The 19255-nt window shown below is 39.3% G+C and overlaps 1 pseudogene; it reads left to right on the top strand.

Moving 5' to 3' along the window:
• The first annotated feature begins 256 nt into the window (after nucleotides 1-256).
• LOC100027623 (cell cycle checkpoint protein RAD17-like) lies at nucleotides 257-8067 on the top strand (annotated as a pseudogene).
• Nucleotides 8068-19255: the final 11188 nt, after the last annotated feature.

The raw sequence follows: 19255 nt of genomic DNA, 5'->3' as shown, positions 1-19255 counted from the left end.
TACATAGATATATGCATTCGTTAATAATGTGAATTATAAACTAATACCTCTGTATATATATACATGCAAACAGTGAATTCCAAGATATCCTATTACCATGACATTAGTCACAGAATAAACTTGGGAAAATATCCTTCTCTATGGGGATCTTACCATAGGCTTTCAATCAGAGTTGTAAGAACAGGATGTAAAGGGAAAGATGGAACATTGGAAGAAGAGATGATTGATGGACAATGAATGTGTGTAGCAGAGGATAATGGGAGAGAAGACTGATCCTGGAGGAGCTCTGAAAGAAACTCTGGGCTTTCTGAGTGGAGATCTCAAGGTGACAGAAGCAGATTCCTTGCTGGAGATATACTCAAGAGCCAAGAAAGGATTTCCAAGGGACATGCCATGGGACTTCATCAGAAAAGTGATTCAACATCTTAATATCTCTACAACATCTATAAAGAGATTTTTGGTTTCTTTGGACCTGTGAGTATCTTGAACTCTAAGCCAGAGAGCCAAACTCTCTCTCCCCGTCTACTGCATCTGCTATACTGTTCCTTGACCCTTCTAATATTTGATTTAGTGAGAGAAATAGTGGGAAGAGTAGGTGAAACTCTTTCTGGCTTTGAAGCTGATGGAGTGAAGGACCTATAGGGACATAGAAAATAGGGACCCCTGTAACCTCTATCAAACTCCCCTCTATCTCAATATTCAATATCTATTAAAATAATTTAACCACAGTCAGATATCAGCAAAGAGGAATTATTCAAAGGAACTTGGAGATAGCTACTCACTGAGACTACTGATCAGTCACAGCTGGGTTTTGCTGTAGACCCCTCTCCTGCTGAGTCCTTAAAGTTGGGGGAGTCTTATCTCCCTGACTGGTTTGTGCAGAGGAATTTGGGGGAACCCTTTCTATTAACTGATAGGGGAGACTTCCTTTCAACTCCCCTTTATTTACTCACCATTGAGGAAACCCATATTCTTAAGTTCCACCCCTTGTATCATGGCCTAGTAAGAGGGTGCAAGTGAGCACAGTAGGAGTAAATGTACCAAGAATTCTGTCCTTCTTCACCTCACTTGCTCACCAATAGTACACTTCTGTAGATCACCAAAACCACATGGCACATTCACAAAGAATGACCATAAATTAGGTCACAGAAACATGGCATACAAATGCAGAAAAACAGAAATATTAAATGCAGCCTTTTCAGATCACAAGGCAATAAAAATAATAATCAATAATTGTACGTGGAAAACCAAATCAAAAACTAATTGGAAATTAAACAATATGTTACTCCAAAATTGTTTAGTTAGAAAAGAAATCATAGAAACAATTAATAATTTCATTGAGTAAAATGACAATGGCAAGATATCCCTTCAAAACTTTTGGGATGCAGCCAAAGCAGTAATCAGAGGTAAATTCATATCCCTGAGTGCATATATTAACAAACTAGGGAGAGCAGAAATCAATCAATTGGAAATGCAAATAAAAAAAAAACACTCAAAAGCGATCAAATTAAAAAACCCCAGCAGAAAACCAAACTAGAAATCCTAAAAATTAAGGGAGAAATTAATAAAATTGAAAGTGATAGAACTATTGATTTAATAAATAAGACAAGAAGCTGGTACTTTGAAAAAACAAACAAAATAGACAAAGTATTGGTCAATCTAATTTAAAAAAGGAAAGAAGAAAAGCAAATTAACAACATCAAAGATGAAAAGGGAGACATCACCTCTGATGAAGAGGAAATTAAGGCAATCATTAAAAACTACTTTGCCCAATTATATGGCAATAAATATACCGACCTAGGTGATATGGATAAATATTTACAAAAATATAAATTGCCTAGACTAACAGAATAAGAAATAGAATTCTTAAATAATCCCATATCAGAAAATGAAATCCAACAGGACATCAAAGAACTTCCTAAGAAAAAAATCCCCAGGGCCGGATGGATTCACAAGTGAATTCTATCAAACATTCAGAGAACAGTTACTCCCAATACTATACAAACTATTTGACATAATAAGCAAAGAGGGAGTTTTATCAAACTCTTTTTGTGACACAAACATGGTACTGATTCCAAAACCAGGCAGGTCAAAAACAGAGAAAGAAAATTATAGACCAATCTCCCTAATGAATATAGATGCAAAAATCTTAAATAGGATACTAGCAAAAAGACTCCAGCAAGTGATCAGAAGGATCATTCACCATGATCAAGTAGGATTTATACCAGGGATGCAGGGCTGTTTCAATATTAGGAAAACCATCCACATAATAGACCACATCAACAAGCAAACCAACAAGTTCCACATGATTATTTCAAAAGACGCAGAAAAAGCTTTTGATAAAATACAACATCCATTCCTATGAAAAACACTAGAAAGCATAGGAATTGAAGGGCCTTTCCTAAACTAATAAACAGTATATATCTAAAACCATCAGCAAATATCCTCTGCAATGGGGATAAACTAGATGCATTCCCAATAAGTTCAGGAGTGAAACAAGGATGCCCATTATCACCTCTACTATTTGACATTGTACTAGAAACACTAGCAGTAGCAATTAGAGAAGAAAAAAATTGAAGGCATCATAATAGGCAAGGAGGAGACCAAGTTATCACTCTTTGCAGATTGACATGATGGTCTACTTAAAGAATCCTAGAGATTTAACCAAAAATCTAATTGAAATAATCAATAACTTTAGCAAAGTTGCAGGATACAAAATAAACCCACTTAAGTCATCAGCTTTTCTATATATCTCCAACACAGCCCAGCAGCAAAAACTAGAAAGAGAAATCCCATTCAAAATCACCTTAGACAAAATAAAATACCTAGGAATCTGCCTCCCGAGACAAACACAGGAACTATATGAACACAACTACAAAATACTCTCCACACAACTAAAACTAGACTTGAACAATTGGAAAAACATTAATTGCTCATGGATATGAAGAGCCAATATAGTAAAAATGACCATCCTACCCAAACTTATTTATCTATTTAGTGCCATACTCATTGAACTCCCAAAAAATTTCTTTACTGATTTAGAAAAAATATAACAAAGTTCATTTGGAATAACAAAGCATCAAGGATATCCAGGGAAATCATGAAAAAAAAAACCACAAATGATGGGGGCCTTGCAGTCCAAGATATCAAATTATATTACAAAGCAGCAGTTATCAAAACAATTTGGTACTGGCTAAGAGACAGAAAGGAGGATCAGTGGAAAAGACTTGGTGTAAATGATCTCAGCAAGACAGTTTATGACAAACCCAAAGATCCCAGCTTTTGGGACAAAAACCCGCTATTCAATAAAAACTGCTGGGAAAATTGGAAGAAAGTGTGGGAGAGATTAGGAATTGATCAACACCTCACACCCTACACCAAGATAAATTCAAAACAGGTGAATGACTTAAACATAAAGAAACCATAAGTAAATTGGGTAAACACAGAATAGTATACATGTCAGACCTTTGGGAGGGGAAAGACTTTAAAATGAAGCAAGACATAGAAAGAATCAAAAAATGTAAACTAAATAATTTTGACTACATTAAATTGTAAAGCTTTTGTACAAACAAAATCAATGTAACTAAAATCAGAAGGTAAACAACAAATTGGGAAAAAATCTTCATAGAAACCTCTGACAAAGGTTTAATTACTCAAATTTATAAAGAGCTAAATCAATGGTACAAAAAATCAAGCTATTCTCCCTTGAAAAACGGGCAAGGGACATGGATAGGCAGTTTTCAGATAAAGAAATCAAAAGTATTAATAAGCACATGAAGAAGTGTTCTAAATCTCTTATAATCAGAGAGAGGCAAATCAAAACAACTCTGAGGTATCACCTTACACCCAGCAGATTGGCTAACATGATAGCAAAGGAAAGTTATGAATGCTGGAGGGGATGTGGCAAAGTAGGAACTTTAATTCATTGCTGGTGGAGTTGTAAACTGATCCAAACATTCTGTAGGGCAATTTGGAACTATGCCCAAAGAGAGATAAAAGGAAGTCTACCCTTTGATCCAATCATAGCACTGCTGGGTTTGTACCCCAAAGAGATAATGGGGAAATTGTCCAAGAATATTCATAGCTGCGCTCTTTGTGGTGGCCAAAAATTGGAAAGTGAGGGGATGCCCTTCAATTGGGGAATGGCTGAACAAATTGTGGTATATGATGGTGATGGAATACTATTGAGCTAAAAGGAATAATAAAGTGGAGGAATTCGATGGAGACTGGAATGACCTCCAGGAAGTGATGCAGAGCGAAAGGAGCAGAACCAGGAGAACATTGTACACAGAGACTAATACACTGTGGTATAATCGAACTTAATGGACTTCTCCATTAGTGGCGGTGTAATGTCCCTGAACAATCTGCAGGGATCTAGGAGAAAAAACACTATTCATAAGCAGAGGACAAACTGTGGGAGTAGAAACACCGAGGAAAAACAACTGTCTAACTACAGCAGTTGAGGGGACATGACAGAGGAGAGACTCTAAATGAACACTCTAATGAAAATACTAACAACATGGCAATGGGTTTGAATCAAGAACATATGTGATACCCAGTGGAATCACGCGTCGATTATGGGGGATGGGAGAGGAGAAAAAGAAAATTATATTTGTCTTTAATGAATAATGCTTGGAAATGATCAAATAAAATATTATTTAAAATTAAAAAAAAAAAGAATTATCCCTCAAATCTTGGGAGTCCAGAATCTGTGTCACTTACCATAATTCAGAAAGTTAACAGGGAAAGCCAGCCTCTTCCCTCTATTCCCTTTCCTTTAGGGCAAAATGAGGAGGTCGATCCTGAAGAGAAGGCATAACCCTGGAGCCTGGCCTGAAGATGTTGCTCTTTTTTTCTGGATCTGGGTCTATGTTGTGTGAAGGAAATTTTCTCTTCTGGGATCATACATCTTACCTCATCTCCTGCCAACAATTTAACCAAGAAGTCACGACTGTGTGAGGGAAATAATTTGGTAAATTAGGTCCCTTGAGTGTACATAAGTTTTCATGAGTTTGTGTGTCATGTAAATCACCTAGCATAGGTCATAGGAGTGTGACCTCTGAACTTGATGTGAACATGACTCTGAATTTGACCTGGAAGTGAGAGAAAAAAAGGCAGAATGAGTAAGTGTTCTCTCTGTCTCTGTCTCTGTCTTTAGTGAGGGACCAAGAAAGCTGCTGTTGCAGGTAAGGCTCACGTGAGAGCTAGATTAGACTATTTTATTCTTATATTTCTAAGTATTTCACATCTTCTCTCTATCCAAGGCCAGTCTCATAGCTTTAATTCATTCAGTCAGCAAGAACTTCTGACTGCAAATTTTGGCTAGAGGAAGTGGTAGCAAGAACTTAAAAATGTCCTTGTGGTTTCTGATGTAGTAAAACTATCTAGCTGGAGCCCAGAATTACTGAAAAGTGTCCTCTCAGGGGAATTATTTCATCATCTTTCCATGACATTACTCATGTTCCCATTCCTTTAATACTTTGTGATCTGCCAATTTCCTCCCAATTTGGCCACACTGGATGACATCCAGAGGCTCCAGACCAGTTTTGTACAACTCCAGGTCAATCTAATTAATGATTAGGCTTCATCCCTGAAACCCCTCCTGTATTTGAGATCCTAACTGGGAAGGGAATCTTGGATTGGATAAAGCGGTATGCGACTGACCACATTGCTGATGGCCGGAAGCACGATTCTCACATTTCTGATGTTCCCTTAGTTTCCTATATCTCATTGTGACAGATACTATTTCTTTTTTATTATTTCTCACATCCGTTGCTTCTCACCCTCATCCTATAATGTGCTCATAGAAAATTGTGACTCCTAGTTATTTTCTCGTTGCATAGTATATTGTTGTTGCTGGGTGTTTGTGTGTGCATGTGTGTGCATGTGTGTGTGTGTGTGTGTGTGTGTGTTGATGTGTTCATATTCATGGCATCATGAGATCATGATTTGTTGCCATCAGGTAGAAGCAATGTATTTCAATCAGTAAATTCACATTTCCCAATAAATGACAAAAGGAATACATTGGGGAACTTTCCACCTCTATAACTAAAGGCATGAAAGAAATTAAAAAAAAAAAGATGAAGACTTGAGGCTATTCTGTTCACATCTGAAGCTTTGAAAGGGACATGAAGCACTATAGTCACAGCTCTCTGAGGTTCTGGGGTACTATCTGGACGGACACAGTTCTCATAGATGAGATCCACTTGGGATATGAGTGAAGTGTGCAGCAATTAACTTTTCCTTCTTTTATCAGAATGAGCCAAAGTTCATTTTGGAAAATCAGAGGGGTTCTCTTTTATGCTGTTGGGCATTTGCTCATAATTTCTTTTATTTTATTACATGTTCTTGTCTTCTTTTGTTCTTATACTTCTTTTCTACATACTCTTCCACTCCCACCAATATAAGTGATAGCTAATAGAGGTTCTACTAAAGGGAGAAATAGAAGATGTTGACATGGAATCTAGAAACCCCCAAATATATAGCCTAGTAAGATTGGAAGAACCAACTTACAAGTTAATCCTAAAACTTTGAGTCAATGATTTTACTATGGCATACATTTGGTGGTTTCTAGATTCCAGGTAAACCTAGGGAACACATAATAGTTCTATTTTTTAATTTAAAAAATCAATAAACAAATTGTTTCTCCAACCCTTCGATGTCCCCTCTAGATACCACGGTGAAAGAAGAAAAACATAAAAACAAATCTTGTAACAGATTTGCTCTTGCAAAAAAAAAAAAAAACAATCCTCTTTGAATTCATTAACTGCCTATCAAACTATAGGCAATCCATGTCACCACTGATCCTCCCAAGTTTGATTTTTTTATTTTGGTTGCTTTCATTTTGTAGCATTTTAACTTTTCTTTGGGATGCTTTTGGGAGATCTGTGCTCTTCTAGGTTCTTCCTTGTTATAGCCTTATCTGAGAATTACACTTTTACTTGCTGTCCCTGAGAAGCCAGCCTCAGAGTTGCTTTGGAAATGATGTTCTGGTGATAGAAGAAGTGCAATAAACAGTCTTCAGTTTTCTTCTTTCAAAGGTAATTCGGAGGAGACCAATTTTTAGTCAAGGAAAAAAGGAATGTCTTCATGAAAATCAGATGCATTGTTGTCAAAAGCAAGGCAGAGAAAGAGACCTGATAGTACTTTGGAAAATCAAGAAGTTCAGGCAATTGGTGGCAAAGATGCCTGTCTTTTTCTTTTCAGGGCTTTGGGAAAGATATTATATTGTAAAAGAACACCTCTAACAGAATTGGAATTTCCTCGATTACCTTCTCATCTGTAAGAGTATGAATGGGACATGTTACTTGTTGAACCCAAGGAGGTGGTAAAAAAGTCACGCATGCCTGGAGAGCTGTTTAATTTATACCTTCACCAATACTATGTAGATTTCTTCACTGAAATAGATCTCGTGAGAGCCAATGAATACATGAGGAGTGCTGACATCCTCTGTAGTGACTGGAATTCAAGGACCACTCTTGGGGAGGTCAGTGCATCTGTAGCTACAGCAGGTGTGATGCATTCCAACAAATCCAGAGGTTTTGCTTATTGTCAACGAGGAGGAGCAAGTTTTCAACCCTTGCACATACCTCAGTGGTTCCTGATAAATAGAAAGTATCAATTGCCTGGCAGCAAAGTCACTTTTTTCCAGTTTCTGCTTACCCCCTTTGTGTCTTCAAACACAGCTATTGCCATACCTGGCTATGCTAACTAATCCAATGAGAAATCAAGCTCAGATTGCTTTCATCCAGGATGTTGGAAGGCTTCCCCTGAGGAGGGTTTTTGGAAGATTGAAAAATGGAAGCTCTAACTGATAAGGATTCTGGAATGATAGACTCTAAGAGGGATGATGAGGCTAAACTTGATGGATCACCACCTACAAAGATACTTATGCACATGGACAAAATCAAAACTTCAGAGCCTGATGCAGAAACATCACTATTTCTTCCTTTGAGTCAGACTAGTGGAACAGATCTACCTGCCAGCCATCCCCAGCCTGCTACAGCTCAAGGATTCATGGAGGAAGAAGAGATCACAGTAGAGGAATATGACAGTGATGAAATGTAGCTAAACAATCTACCTGATGGTCAGGTGCTCTTTGACAAATTCATTTTAATCTTATTCACTGGTAAATGCAGTTACTTGGATAAAGTTAATATGTTTCCAGTGAAATTATTGTATTGTGAAAGTCCACCTGCATGGTGTATAGTCTATACTTGTAATATGTATATAGTCTGAACACTCATATTGCTATACAAATCCATTTTATGGGACTGACTATACCTTTAATGGAGAAAAAATTCAATCAGGCTTTAAACAGTTAGCTTAAATCTGAACCCTTTTGAGTTAAAGGAGTATTGATAAAACAATCAAAAGACATAGCAAGAATATTTATGGGAACATTATGAAGTTTTTGAAACAGAGCAATTAGTAAATAGTGAGATCTTTTAAGTTAATTAACTGCAAGCTGATTCCCTTCATGGATTGGGCCTGGCAATGATAAAGGGCCCTGACATATCCGATGTGGAACAGAGTGTCACCGGCCTGAATGAGTTTTGGGAGTTCTAGTAGGAGGGAGAGAATGGAACGTTTAGAGGAGGGCACACTGGCAGTTTCAATGTGAGGAAAAAGTTTGACTACAAATTGGGAATTGGAGAAGAGATTGAAGGGCACATTAACCAATCTTTTAAAGGCGTAAATGACTGCAAGAATTTCTGCATGCTGTGCGGAACATTCTCGTGTTTCTTGTATAAATGGCTCATTATTGATCACTGTCACTGCTTTTCCATTCAATGACCCATCTGTAAAAACCATGGCGGCGGGCAGGGGGAGCGGGTTTGGGGAAAACTGGGAGGGAAAAATGACTGCCTGTGTCTTTAAGAACTGCAGCAAAGGACTTTGAGGAAGGTCTTAAAGGAGTAGTCTTAGAGTAGTTTGCCAAATTAATTTGCCAATCAGTCCATTCACAATAGAGATTGTCAACTTGCATTGCATTTAGAGGGGTGATAATGAAAGGGGGGTCCTCGCCAAAAAGTTTCCTACTTCTACAACCTTTGACGATCAATTCTGTGATTAATATGACATATGAGGAGATAACTTTCCGAGTAGAGTTAGGCAGGTGTAGCCATTCAAGCTGCAGATCTTGCCACAGGCTCCCAGTTGGATTGTACTCAATGGGGAGTATTATAAGAGCCCAAGGATGACTATAGTCTAAGCGGGACAATTTCTGATTGTTAATTGCTCGATTTACTAAAGTCAAAGCTTTGTTTCCTCCCTCTGTAAGAGTATGGGGTGAGGTGGGGGAAGGGCCTCCTCTTAGGATTTCAAATACAGACTTCCAATCTGCAGTAGTGATTTTTAAGAAAGGGCGGATCCAATTGATATACCCTAACAGTTTTTGAAAATCATTTAGAGTATTAAGATGACCAAATCTCAATTGTAAGTTCTGATGGGAGATCAGATTCTCAGTCCCAATGGTACGTCCTAAGTACCGGATGGGGAGTTCAGTATGGATTTTATTGGGTGCAATTTTTAACCCGTTTTCTACCAGAGCCTGAACAGTGCTGGACATAATCATAATGCAATTTGGCCGGGTCAGGGTGGGCCAGCAGGATATCATCCATATTGGGTATTACATAGGCACCTGGGATTTGTACTCTTATAGGATTTAGGGAAAGATCAACAAATTTCTGACAAAGGGTGGGGCTTGTCTTGCTGCCCTGGGGCAGATTTTTCCAGTGGAAGCATTGATAGGGTCTTTTCAAATTTACTGAGGGCACTCTAAAGGTGAACCTGGCTCTGTCTTGGGGGGATAAAGGGATGGTAAAGAAAATCTTGTAGATCCATTGCTGTGATCTCATACCACTAGGGAATGGCTATGGGGGAGGGAAGTCCAGGTTGCAAGCTCCCCATAGCTTCCATGATATTGTTTATGGCTCTTAAATCTTGTAAGAGCCCCCACTTGCCTGATTTTTTTCTTTATGACAAATACAGGCATGTTCCATGGGCTGTTACTTGGCACTATGTGTCCCAAATGTAATTGCTTCTGTAATAGTTCCCGTAAAGCATGCAATTTATCATCTGTTAGGGGCCATTGCTCGATCCAGATTGGTTTATTAGACTTCCACGTTATTGAATCAGCTGTTGTCTCAGCAATGGCCCCTCCGGAAAATCCAGCGGTTCATCATTGGGGGGCATTTGGGTATCTTCCTCTGGTGTGAATAAAGAAACCTTCCTTTGTGATAATATGTCTCATCCCCATATAGTGACAGGGAGAGAAGGGACCACGTGTGGACAGAACTGTCCTGACAGGTTCCCGTCTGACCATGTTAAAATCTGAGAGCTTTGTGTGCTGCGTTAGTGACATTTCCATTACCTGTGAGGTTAGAGGGGATGATTTTGGTGGGCCAGTTGGTGGCCAGTGTTTCCCTGCTATACAACTAGTGTCTGCACCCTTATCCAGTAATCCTTCTATATTCTTTCCACTTATATTAAGAGTTTTCATGGGTCTTGAATTTTTTATTTCCTGGACCCAGAATGCCCAATTAGAGGATCTGAATCCTCCCTGACCTCTATATGTTTTGAGGATTGGATTCCCTATTTGTACATAAGGGAGAATGAGCAGTTGAGCAATTCTCTGTCCCTTTATAATTGTCACAGTTTTAGCTGGAGGTTGTACTATTATTTGTAATTCCCTGTGAAATCTGAGTCTATTACTCCCGGGGTTACAACTATTACCCGGAGGGAGACAGAGCTCCTTCCTATAATGAGGTCCATTGTCCCCTCGGGCACAGGACCCTTCACCCCTGTAGGGATGAGTGCAGGGGGAGAATCAGGGGTCAATATGAGACCAGAGGCTGCGCAGAGGTCCAATCCTGTGCTTCCTGGGGTTGCTTGATGAAAGGAGAAAATTTTGGGGGGAGGAATGGGTTTCTCTGACTGAGCCCCACAGTTGTTGCCCCATTGTTTTGAGGGGCCCGGGGCCAGGTCCCGTTTGAAATTTCCTTGTTGCATGTTTTGAGGAGGCCTAGCAGGTAATAAGTAACCATTATGGTGGTATCTTGATTGACAGTATTTGGGCAAATGGTAACATTTTCCAAATCTGTTGCAGGGACCTGGTCCATAGTTGAATGTGAGTAGTGGGGTTCTGGGGGTCTAATGTCACCCTGTGGGCATTCTCTCTGATAGTGTCCTATTTCCCCACACTTGAAACACTCTTTTCTAGCTCCCGGATTTCTAATCACCTGAGGATATGTCTTTCCCTGGAGGGCTGCTGCTATGGCCACTCCTTGGACAAAAGAGGGAGTGAAATCCTCACAAGCCTTTACAAAGTCACTGATGTTCCCTGTTCTTTTTACATTTTGGAGCATCCCCTGGCAGGTCTTATTGGCATTTTCCTATGCAAGCTGATGGATTACAATGTCAGCCGTATCTTCATGGGGGTGGTTCTCTTGATTTGCTGAATCAATCTATCCAAAAAGTCTGCATACTTTTCCTCAGTTCCTTGCTTGATATTAGCCAGCCCTGATGTTAGCCCTTTTGATACTGGGATTTTTCCCAGACTTCTAAAGCACCGGTGGTACATTGGTACAGAGCTTTCTTGGGCAGTTTAATTTGCTCTGTACAGTGTGTCCAATCATCCTCACCCAGCAACATGTCTTTACTGATCCTATTTTCCTTTCTTTTGTTGTAAGCTGCTTCTCTCTTAGCGGATTCTTCTTATTCTGCTTTCCAAAGGAGGAAATCTCCTGTCAGGCATGCTTTAGCAGTCTGATGCCAATCATAAGGGGTCATCCAGTTCCCCGAGGGGGCTCTACTAAGGTTAAAGTGAACACGGAAGTGGGGGCTATGAGGCACAAGGTGTTTTGATTTCTTTAATCTATTTGTAGGGGAGAGTTTCTCACCTGGGCTCCTCTTCATCATCTGAATCTCCCCCCCCCCCCCAGTGTAAATGATGGGGAAGAGAGAGAAATCTTCATCCCTTTGTGCATTCTGTATTGCCCCCTGAAAACCTACAGTGCAGGGGGGGAGGCGGAGGTCCACTCTGCTCTCCTTTTTCCTTCCTTTTCCCCTTGGTATGTATAGGGGATGGGGGTGGCCTGAGGCCAACCAGAAAGTCCCAATCAGTGTTATATTTTGCTGCCTCTCTGGTGGGGAGTTTCTCTTCATTGTCGTCCTCCTCTTCAGACTCCTGGTCAGAGACTGAGACCCTGAAGATTTCATCCCTGGAATTTTGCCTAGATAATAAGGGTGTTTTTACAGTTGCAGACAAGTTTGAGAAGGTCAGCACAAGGCGAGTGGCCTCATGAGTTGGATCTAGTGCGACCCTAAAGAAGGACCAGAATGAGAACGCTTCTGTGGGGACATGCTCTGGGCCATGTTCAGTATAATAAGATTTTAGATCAAGGACAATCTTTCCTCAAGTGTTTAAATCTATTGTCCCTTCCTCAGGGAACCAAGGACAGCAAATTTGGATAAAATCCAAAAATTTGTTTAGCTGAGTCTTGCTGACTTTGACTCCTCTTTTCTGTAAAATATACTTAATAATTCGAGTGAATAGCTTTCTTTCTTTGGATTCACTGTGTCCCATGTCAGCCCTTTTCTTCTCCTAACTTACCCTGTTCTGAAACTGCTCCTCTCTGGGAGCCCGCTTCTCTTATATTGGGGGCCCTGGATTACTCCCCCCCCAAACCCTGTTCTATCCATAGGGGGGGCCCGGGACCTCTTCCAGGGGGAGAACCTGATCTGTTGGAAACTTTTAGGGCTAGGGGGAGGGGACTAGCCAGGAATGGTCCTGTTCTGGTGCCAGATAATGTCACAGGCAAAGTCCACCCTTGCCCACGATTCCACGATATCCTGACTGGTGGCGAACGATTAGTCAACAAAAATAACAAATGGAAGATAGCTTAATCTTTACAGAGACTGGATTGCTTCACTTCTGACAGCTGCTCCACTTTCCCAATGTCTGATCTTTATTTTTATACCCATTCTCTTGGCATGCAGATACACAAAATCAAAGAGAGATCATTGGAAAAGTGACACATCAACTTTTAACAAATCACTTGATTAACATTCTATATTCTTGCATTGTAATAACAGACAGAATAAAGGTTGCACACAAGATAAATGATTTCGTCACAGGTGGCTTAATTTTCTCATTACGCTGTGAGGAGTTTGGAGCTTACAAACAATCAAGGAAAATTACGTATTGCTTTTAATAAAATGGAATAATTAATCAGCAGTTCTTAGAAGACAATTCAACAATCATACCATAGCGACTGAGGGGTCTGGGAACACAATTCAAATTTAGACTGGTGGCTTCTAGGGAGTTTCTTAGTCACTGAGGCATACTGAAGCTTGATGTACTTCTACTTATCTCTTGGGCCTCTATGATTGATTTGTGTGCTGACTTCATGATAAAGTTTTGGGCTTGGCCTGTAGCTGCAGTTTTGCTGGGAATTATGTACCTAAGTAAAAGTTAACCCATGAGAGTCTTTTGGGATTGGGTTTGAGGTTTTGATCTTTTGGTGCTGTTTTGGGGAATTGGGGTACAGGTGTTTTGCTCTTGCATTATTTCTTTAGAGGCTAGGGGGAATAATAATTGTGTCATTTCGTAGGTAAGGGGATTTGATGAAAGAAGTCACGCAAGGGGGATAGAGTGGGCAGTCACATCTCACCAAGGACCCTTCTGTGGTCTCCCCAGCTACCACGCGTGACTCTGTCAAGGTGTCCTGGACTGATGGCCCCCAGCACCCATGACTCCTAGTATTGCATTCCTTGCTTCTATAAGTGCTTCATATACCCCATCATCTGCTGTGTCAAGTTTTAAATTCTCTGGCCATGATTTTAAAAGAGAGTCTGATCTAGTCTCCTCTATGAACTTATTTCTCTCTCTCTTTGTAAGTACCTCTTTCATTAGGAGTTCAAAATCATTAAAATCTGGGTCATAAAATTGAATTTCCCTTTGCATATCCTTGATAACTTTATTGGGTTCGTCACTATCATTTGAGGTTCTCCTCTTAATAGATTCAAGGTCCTCTGGGGAAAATCTTTAATGAGTTCCCACTTTGTGTACCTCATTCTTTGTTAGCATGGCAAATCTCTAATTGAATAGATTCAATTTTCCAGTTTCCTCTTCCTGCTTGAACCTGTTTAGTCTCTAACATTATTGATAGTATTGCTATTATTATTATCAGCATTGTTTCCATACCCCGCGTTTATAGATAAGTTGTTCATAAACTGTTCTATAGTGTCAAGTTCATTTTTCCTATGTGTTACCATAATCTTCAATTCAGAATCCTTCTTGAACCATGCAATCAGTACCTTTAGCCAATTTCCAAAAATAAACACAGAGGCATGAGACTTGTACAAATCCACAGATTACCGTTAGGGGAACATAGGCAAATACACCAATTATCTTAATATCCATCACAGGTTTCATACAATCCAATTCTATACAAGGTGACAAGAGGTAAGGAAAGCAACAAATATATCATAAGGTATGTATATTATATATTCCCATAATAACAATAATATTGTGCTTAATATGTCTGATTACATGTTTATATCCACTATTATTGAATAATGAGAGTATGAGCATTATTACAGTGTCCAACATACATGTACTAAACAGATTGTTACAATTTTCAAAAATTCAAAAAAACAGTTTTTCCAAAATGGTCACTCCAAGATGGCTGCCAAGAGCATGTGGTGCAATCAGAATGGCTGCACTAGGCAAGCCAAACCCTCAAAATTGTTTTGGGCCTTCCCCTTTAGCTCCTGGCGATTCAGAGAGGCTTTGTAATGTTGTCTCAAGCGAATGTTCCTTGGTTACTTTATTATATCTAATTTCTACTTTAAACATACAATTAACAATATAAACCTAGCTGGCTCTGCCAAACTGTTATTGTGAGAGTTTTAGGGGAAGTAACAAGAGGGAAACATCTAATTATTTTAAATTCATTGTTGGGAAGGTTGAGAGGAAGGAGGGTAAGATGGTGAGGGAAGGTTATTGTTCTTAACCCCAAAACCTAGTTCCCATAAACCTATCTCAATAGCTAACTTATCTGTGCTAAATAAAGTTTCCCCAAACACAATCTCACAAAATAGAATCCAGTATATGAGCCAAGATCCCAGAAGATGATGTCCAAAGTAGGTCTAGCAGAGAAATGATTCTTCTGTGGTCTTCTGCGTAGCTGCCAGCAGCCAGGTTTTCTCTCACTCAAGCGGGTACCTTCAAACCTGGTACATAGATGAGATGGAAAATCTCCAATCTCCAAAAGCTTTCTCGAGGAGACGGTTTTACTGTTGGGACCTTGGAATCTTCACACAGGATCTTGACTCAGGCTCCCATGTGACCGTCTGTCATATGTCCCTGTCAATCATTTGGAAGTTCATATTACAAAATCCTTTTGCAATCTTCCTTTTCTTATTACACATTGCACAGGTCATGGCAAGCAGATGTATCTATGTCAGTCACACCGGCTTCTTCACCCAAGAACCTCATTTAAGGTTGTTGGTTTTGTTTTTATTTTCCCCCATGGGAGAAGGAAGGGAGATGGTTTGATCTTTTAAAAAGTACTAATGCAATAGGAAACAAGACCAAGAAAGTGAGAAGCTTTGGTTCTCCCTTAGGTGAGAGTAGACTCATTAGGAGGAAGCCATCTTTTACCCAGGAGCAATTTCACAACAAAAATATTGTATAATAGATGCTTCTCAGAGATTGATATTTCAGCAGTTGGCATTTGAAAGCAGATTTTGTAACCCAAAGTAGTAATTAACAGCTGATATGAGGAAGATAACTCTAATTGGGTGCACATTATTCTCCACTGTTAGATGCCCCTTAGAGTGCACACCTAATCTCATTTTAAATTTTCTGCTTTCCCATTTCATGTTTTCATCAGCAAATAGGGAGGTCGCACTCAGTCATCGTTTTTCAGTCCCTAATTTATCCCATCCCTGTCTTGGTGTTGGCTCAGACCACTTCTGGGTTATGAACATGGCCCAATCTGATCCCAAAGTGAGTCTAGATTTCTGATTTCTTGAAGGTCTTCTCAAATCAATCCCTGGAACATCTTATGGCATCTACTATTTCTGAAAATAATCTATCAAGTGATGGCTCTGGATCCTGCTGCTACTCTAGAGAAGGGGAAGGGTAAAGGAAGAAAATAAACCTTAGTGCCCACTATGTGCCAGACACTGATCTAAGAACTCTAAGAAATTTCATTTAATTCTCACAAGAATCTGGTGGGACAAATTCAATTATTATTCCCTTTGACAGTTAAACTGAGGCAAACAGAGGTTAATTGACTTTGCTAGGGTCACACAACCAGACAATGCCTGAAACAGTTTTTTTAACTCAGTTTTTCCTAACTCCAGGCCTAGTTCTCTCTCTTTTGTGTTACTAGCTGCTTCTGATAGGTGATCACCAAGACTGGGTTAGTGGGATCAGGCCTTTCAAGTTTTTTTCTGGCTGTCTTCTTTCTCCTATTACATGACTTTACTCCACATACATGCAGACTTCTGGGATTATATTTGTGTGGTCCTGAATTGTATGGAAGAAATTGAATGTATTCATTTTCATCTTCATATTATAATTCCTTTATTTTGGTTGCTTCCATTTAGTACCCTTTTAACATTTTCTTGGGATATCTTTGGGAGATCTCTGCTCTTATATGACCTTTCTTTTACTGCCTTATCTGAGAATTAGACTTTTGCTTTGAAATCTCTCTTAATTAATTATATTTTGGTCTAAATGACAAACATTTAATTTTTCTTCACCCAACATGCTTTCTTCCCACAAAAGGAAGAAGAAATAAAAGATAAGAGGGAAGAAGGAAGGAAAGAAAGGTGAGAGGAAAGAAAGAGGGAAAGAAGGAAGGAAGGAGTGAAGGAGGAGAGAACAAAGGAAAGTAGATCTGGCTGAAATTTTCCCTTTGCATTATTTCTGTTGAAATTCGTGACTTTTTATATTCCATATAAATTTATTAGATTTTCTACTTCTATAATATACTTTAGAAGTTTAGTTATACTCCTGAATAAATGATTTTAGACAGTATTATTGTTTTTGTCTTGGTAAAGTCTCCCTGTAGGAGAAGCTGCTTGAGTCATGAAGCCCACAGTTTTCAGAAGTGGAATGGAAGATAGAGTACATTAAAGTTGGCCTATACAAAGGTGTAGAGATGAGAGATGATAAGTTCTGGATTGGAACATAATGTGTGGAAGAATAAAAGAATTCAATAAGGCTGGGTAATATAATCTGGGTTCTTAATCACTTGACATAGACCCCTCGTATTAATGTTATCCATCACTGCAGTCCATCTTCTTTCTCAAGACAATTATGACAATTTCAGTTTCTCAACAGTTCCAGGGATAATTGTTCCTCTTCATCCTGGAGTTCTACCACTCTTTAATATACACCCCCACACAGGATTATTGAGTCATTTCCAATTATTTCTCATTCTCTATGACCCTATTTGGGGATTTCTCAACGAAGATACCCATGTGCTTTGCTATTTCTCCAGTTCATCTTACAGACATGGAGCAGAGACAAACATAGTTAACTGACTTGTACAAGGTCACACAGCTAGTAAGTTCCTGGGGTCAGACATGAACTCATGAAGAGTCTTCCTGATTCTAAGCCCAATACTCTATCCACTGTACCATCTATCTGCCCATCTAATAAGATACATAGCTGCTTATAGTTCATAGAGTTCATTCATCCTGGAGCTTCCACATCCCTATGAGGCAGATCCTAATAGGTCCTACCATCATTTTACAGAAGACAAAACTGAAATACCAAGGTTAGGTAACTTGCCCCATGTCATGCAGCTAGCAAGTGTCTAAGGTGGTATTCACATTTTGGTTCTGCCTCTGGTCCAATCTTCAGCTGAGATAAATAGGCTGAGTCCACACAGTAAAGTTCGTGGCACAGACATGACCAAAAGACAATTGCTAATCATAGAATTATAGTACTGGGAGGCACTGTGGAATTCAGTTAGCAAAGTAAATCTTTAGTAGAAATCCCCTCTACCACAGTCCAGTGATCCTACTTGCTATATAAAGATAATTTTAGGGTTGTTACCTAATCTAAATTATTTTTTGTAGCCAGGGAATATCCCAAATAAAATACCCAAGTCAGTTTTTTTTTTAAAATTTATGGTGGTTCAATTAATATAGAGGGAAGGAATTAAGGAGAAGGGAGGGGGAAAAGGCATAGGATTTCTCCCACCTGGCCTGTGCCAGGGGGAGTTCAAAGTCCTCCACCACGAGGTCCCTGAAGAAGATTAGTGGCTTTTTAAGAGGATAGTGTTTGGAATGTAAAGGAGGCAGAATCAGCCTAAACTCCAAGAGGGATCAGTAAGGTGCCTCACCTGAACTAGGCTACTCAGCTTCCTCAAGTATGGTATCAAAGAAAACTCACTGCTAATTCCAGACAATAGCAGCCACCACCCAAGATGCCAAAATGCTCAGCATGCTCCGTCAGCAACCTCTCCTCCACCCAAAAGGCCAGAGAGAGGAAGTGACACAAAAATATATAGACAGTTTTTCCATTACTTTCCTATGTCTCACCTGTACCAGTGGTAACTTAAGCTTGACTCAGGACAGCCCAGAGGTCTGTCAGTAGTTTCTGATTTGTCATTTGCCAGCACATGGCTATTATAGGCCATCCTGCTAAATTCTTAATCATTAAGTATGGGTGAAGACTTTCCTGTTTTTCTTAGACTAAATAGGGTGGAATAATCTACAGTTCACAGATAGCACCAAAATCAAGTCCTATGGAAACAAAATAAAAATCTGTCTATGCCTTTAACAAATTGCCTTTTTAAAAATTTAGAATATTTCCCCAAGGTTACATGATTCATGATTTCTCCTCCTCCCTACATTCTTTCTTCCCCCAGCCCAAAGCTGACAAGCTTGGTTATACATGAATCATTATTCAAATCTATTTCAATGCTATTCATATTTGCAGTAGAGTGATCTTTTAACCTCAAAAACCTAATCATATACCTATCAAACTATGGGATATATCAGATATTTTTCTTCTATATTTCTGTTTTCATAGTTCTATCTCTAGTGTTCTCTCTCCTACATTCCTCTGGATTATCCTGGATTATTGCATTGCTCCTACTAGAGAAGTCCATTCCATTGAATTGAACCATAGTGTATCAGTCTCTGTGTATAATGTTCTCCTGGTAAGAGTCCTTTCACTCTGCATTAATTTGTGCAGGTTGTTCCTGTTGACATGGAATTCCTC

The sequence above is a fragment of the Monodelphis domestica genome, chromosome 3 (assembly GCF_027887165.1).
Source record: "Monodelphis domestica isolate mMonDom1 chromosome 3, mMonDom1.pri, whole genome shotgun sequence".
NCBI lineage: Eukaryota > Metazoa > Chordata > Mammalia > Didelphimorphia > Didelphidae > Monodelphis > Monodelphis domestica.
The sequence above is the reverse complement of the archived record's forward strand: the minus strand, read 5'-3'. Positions and strand labels throughout refer to the sequence as shown.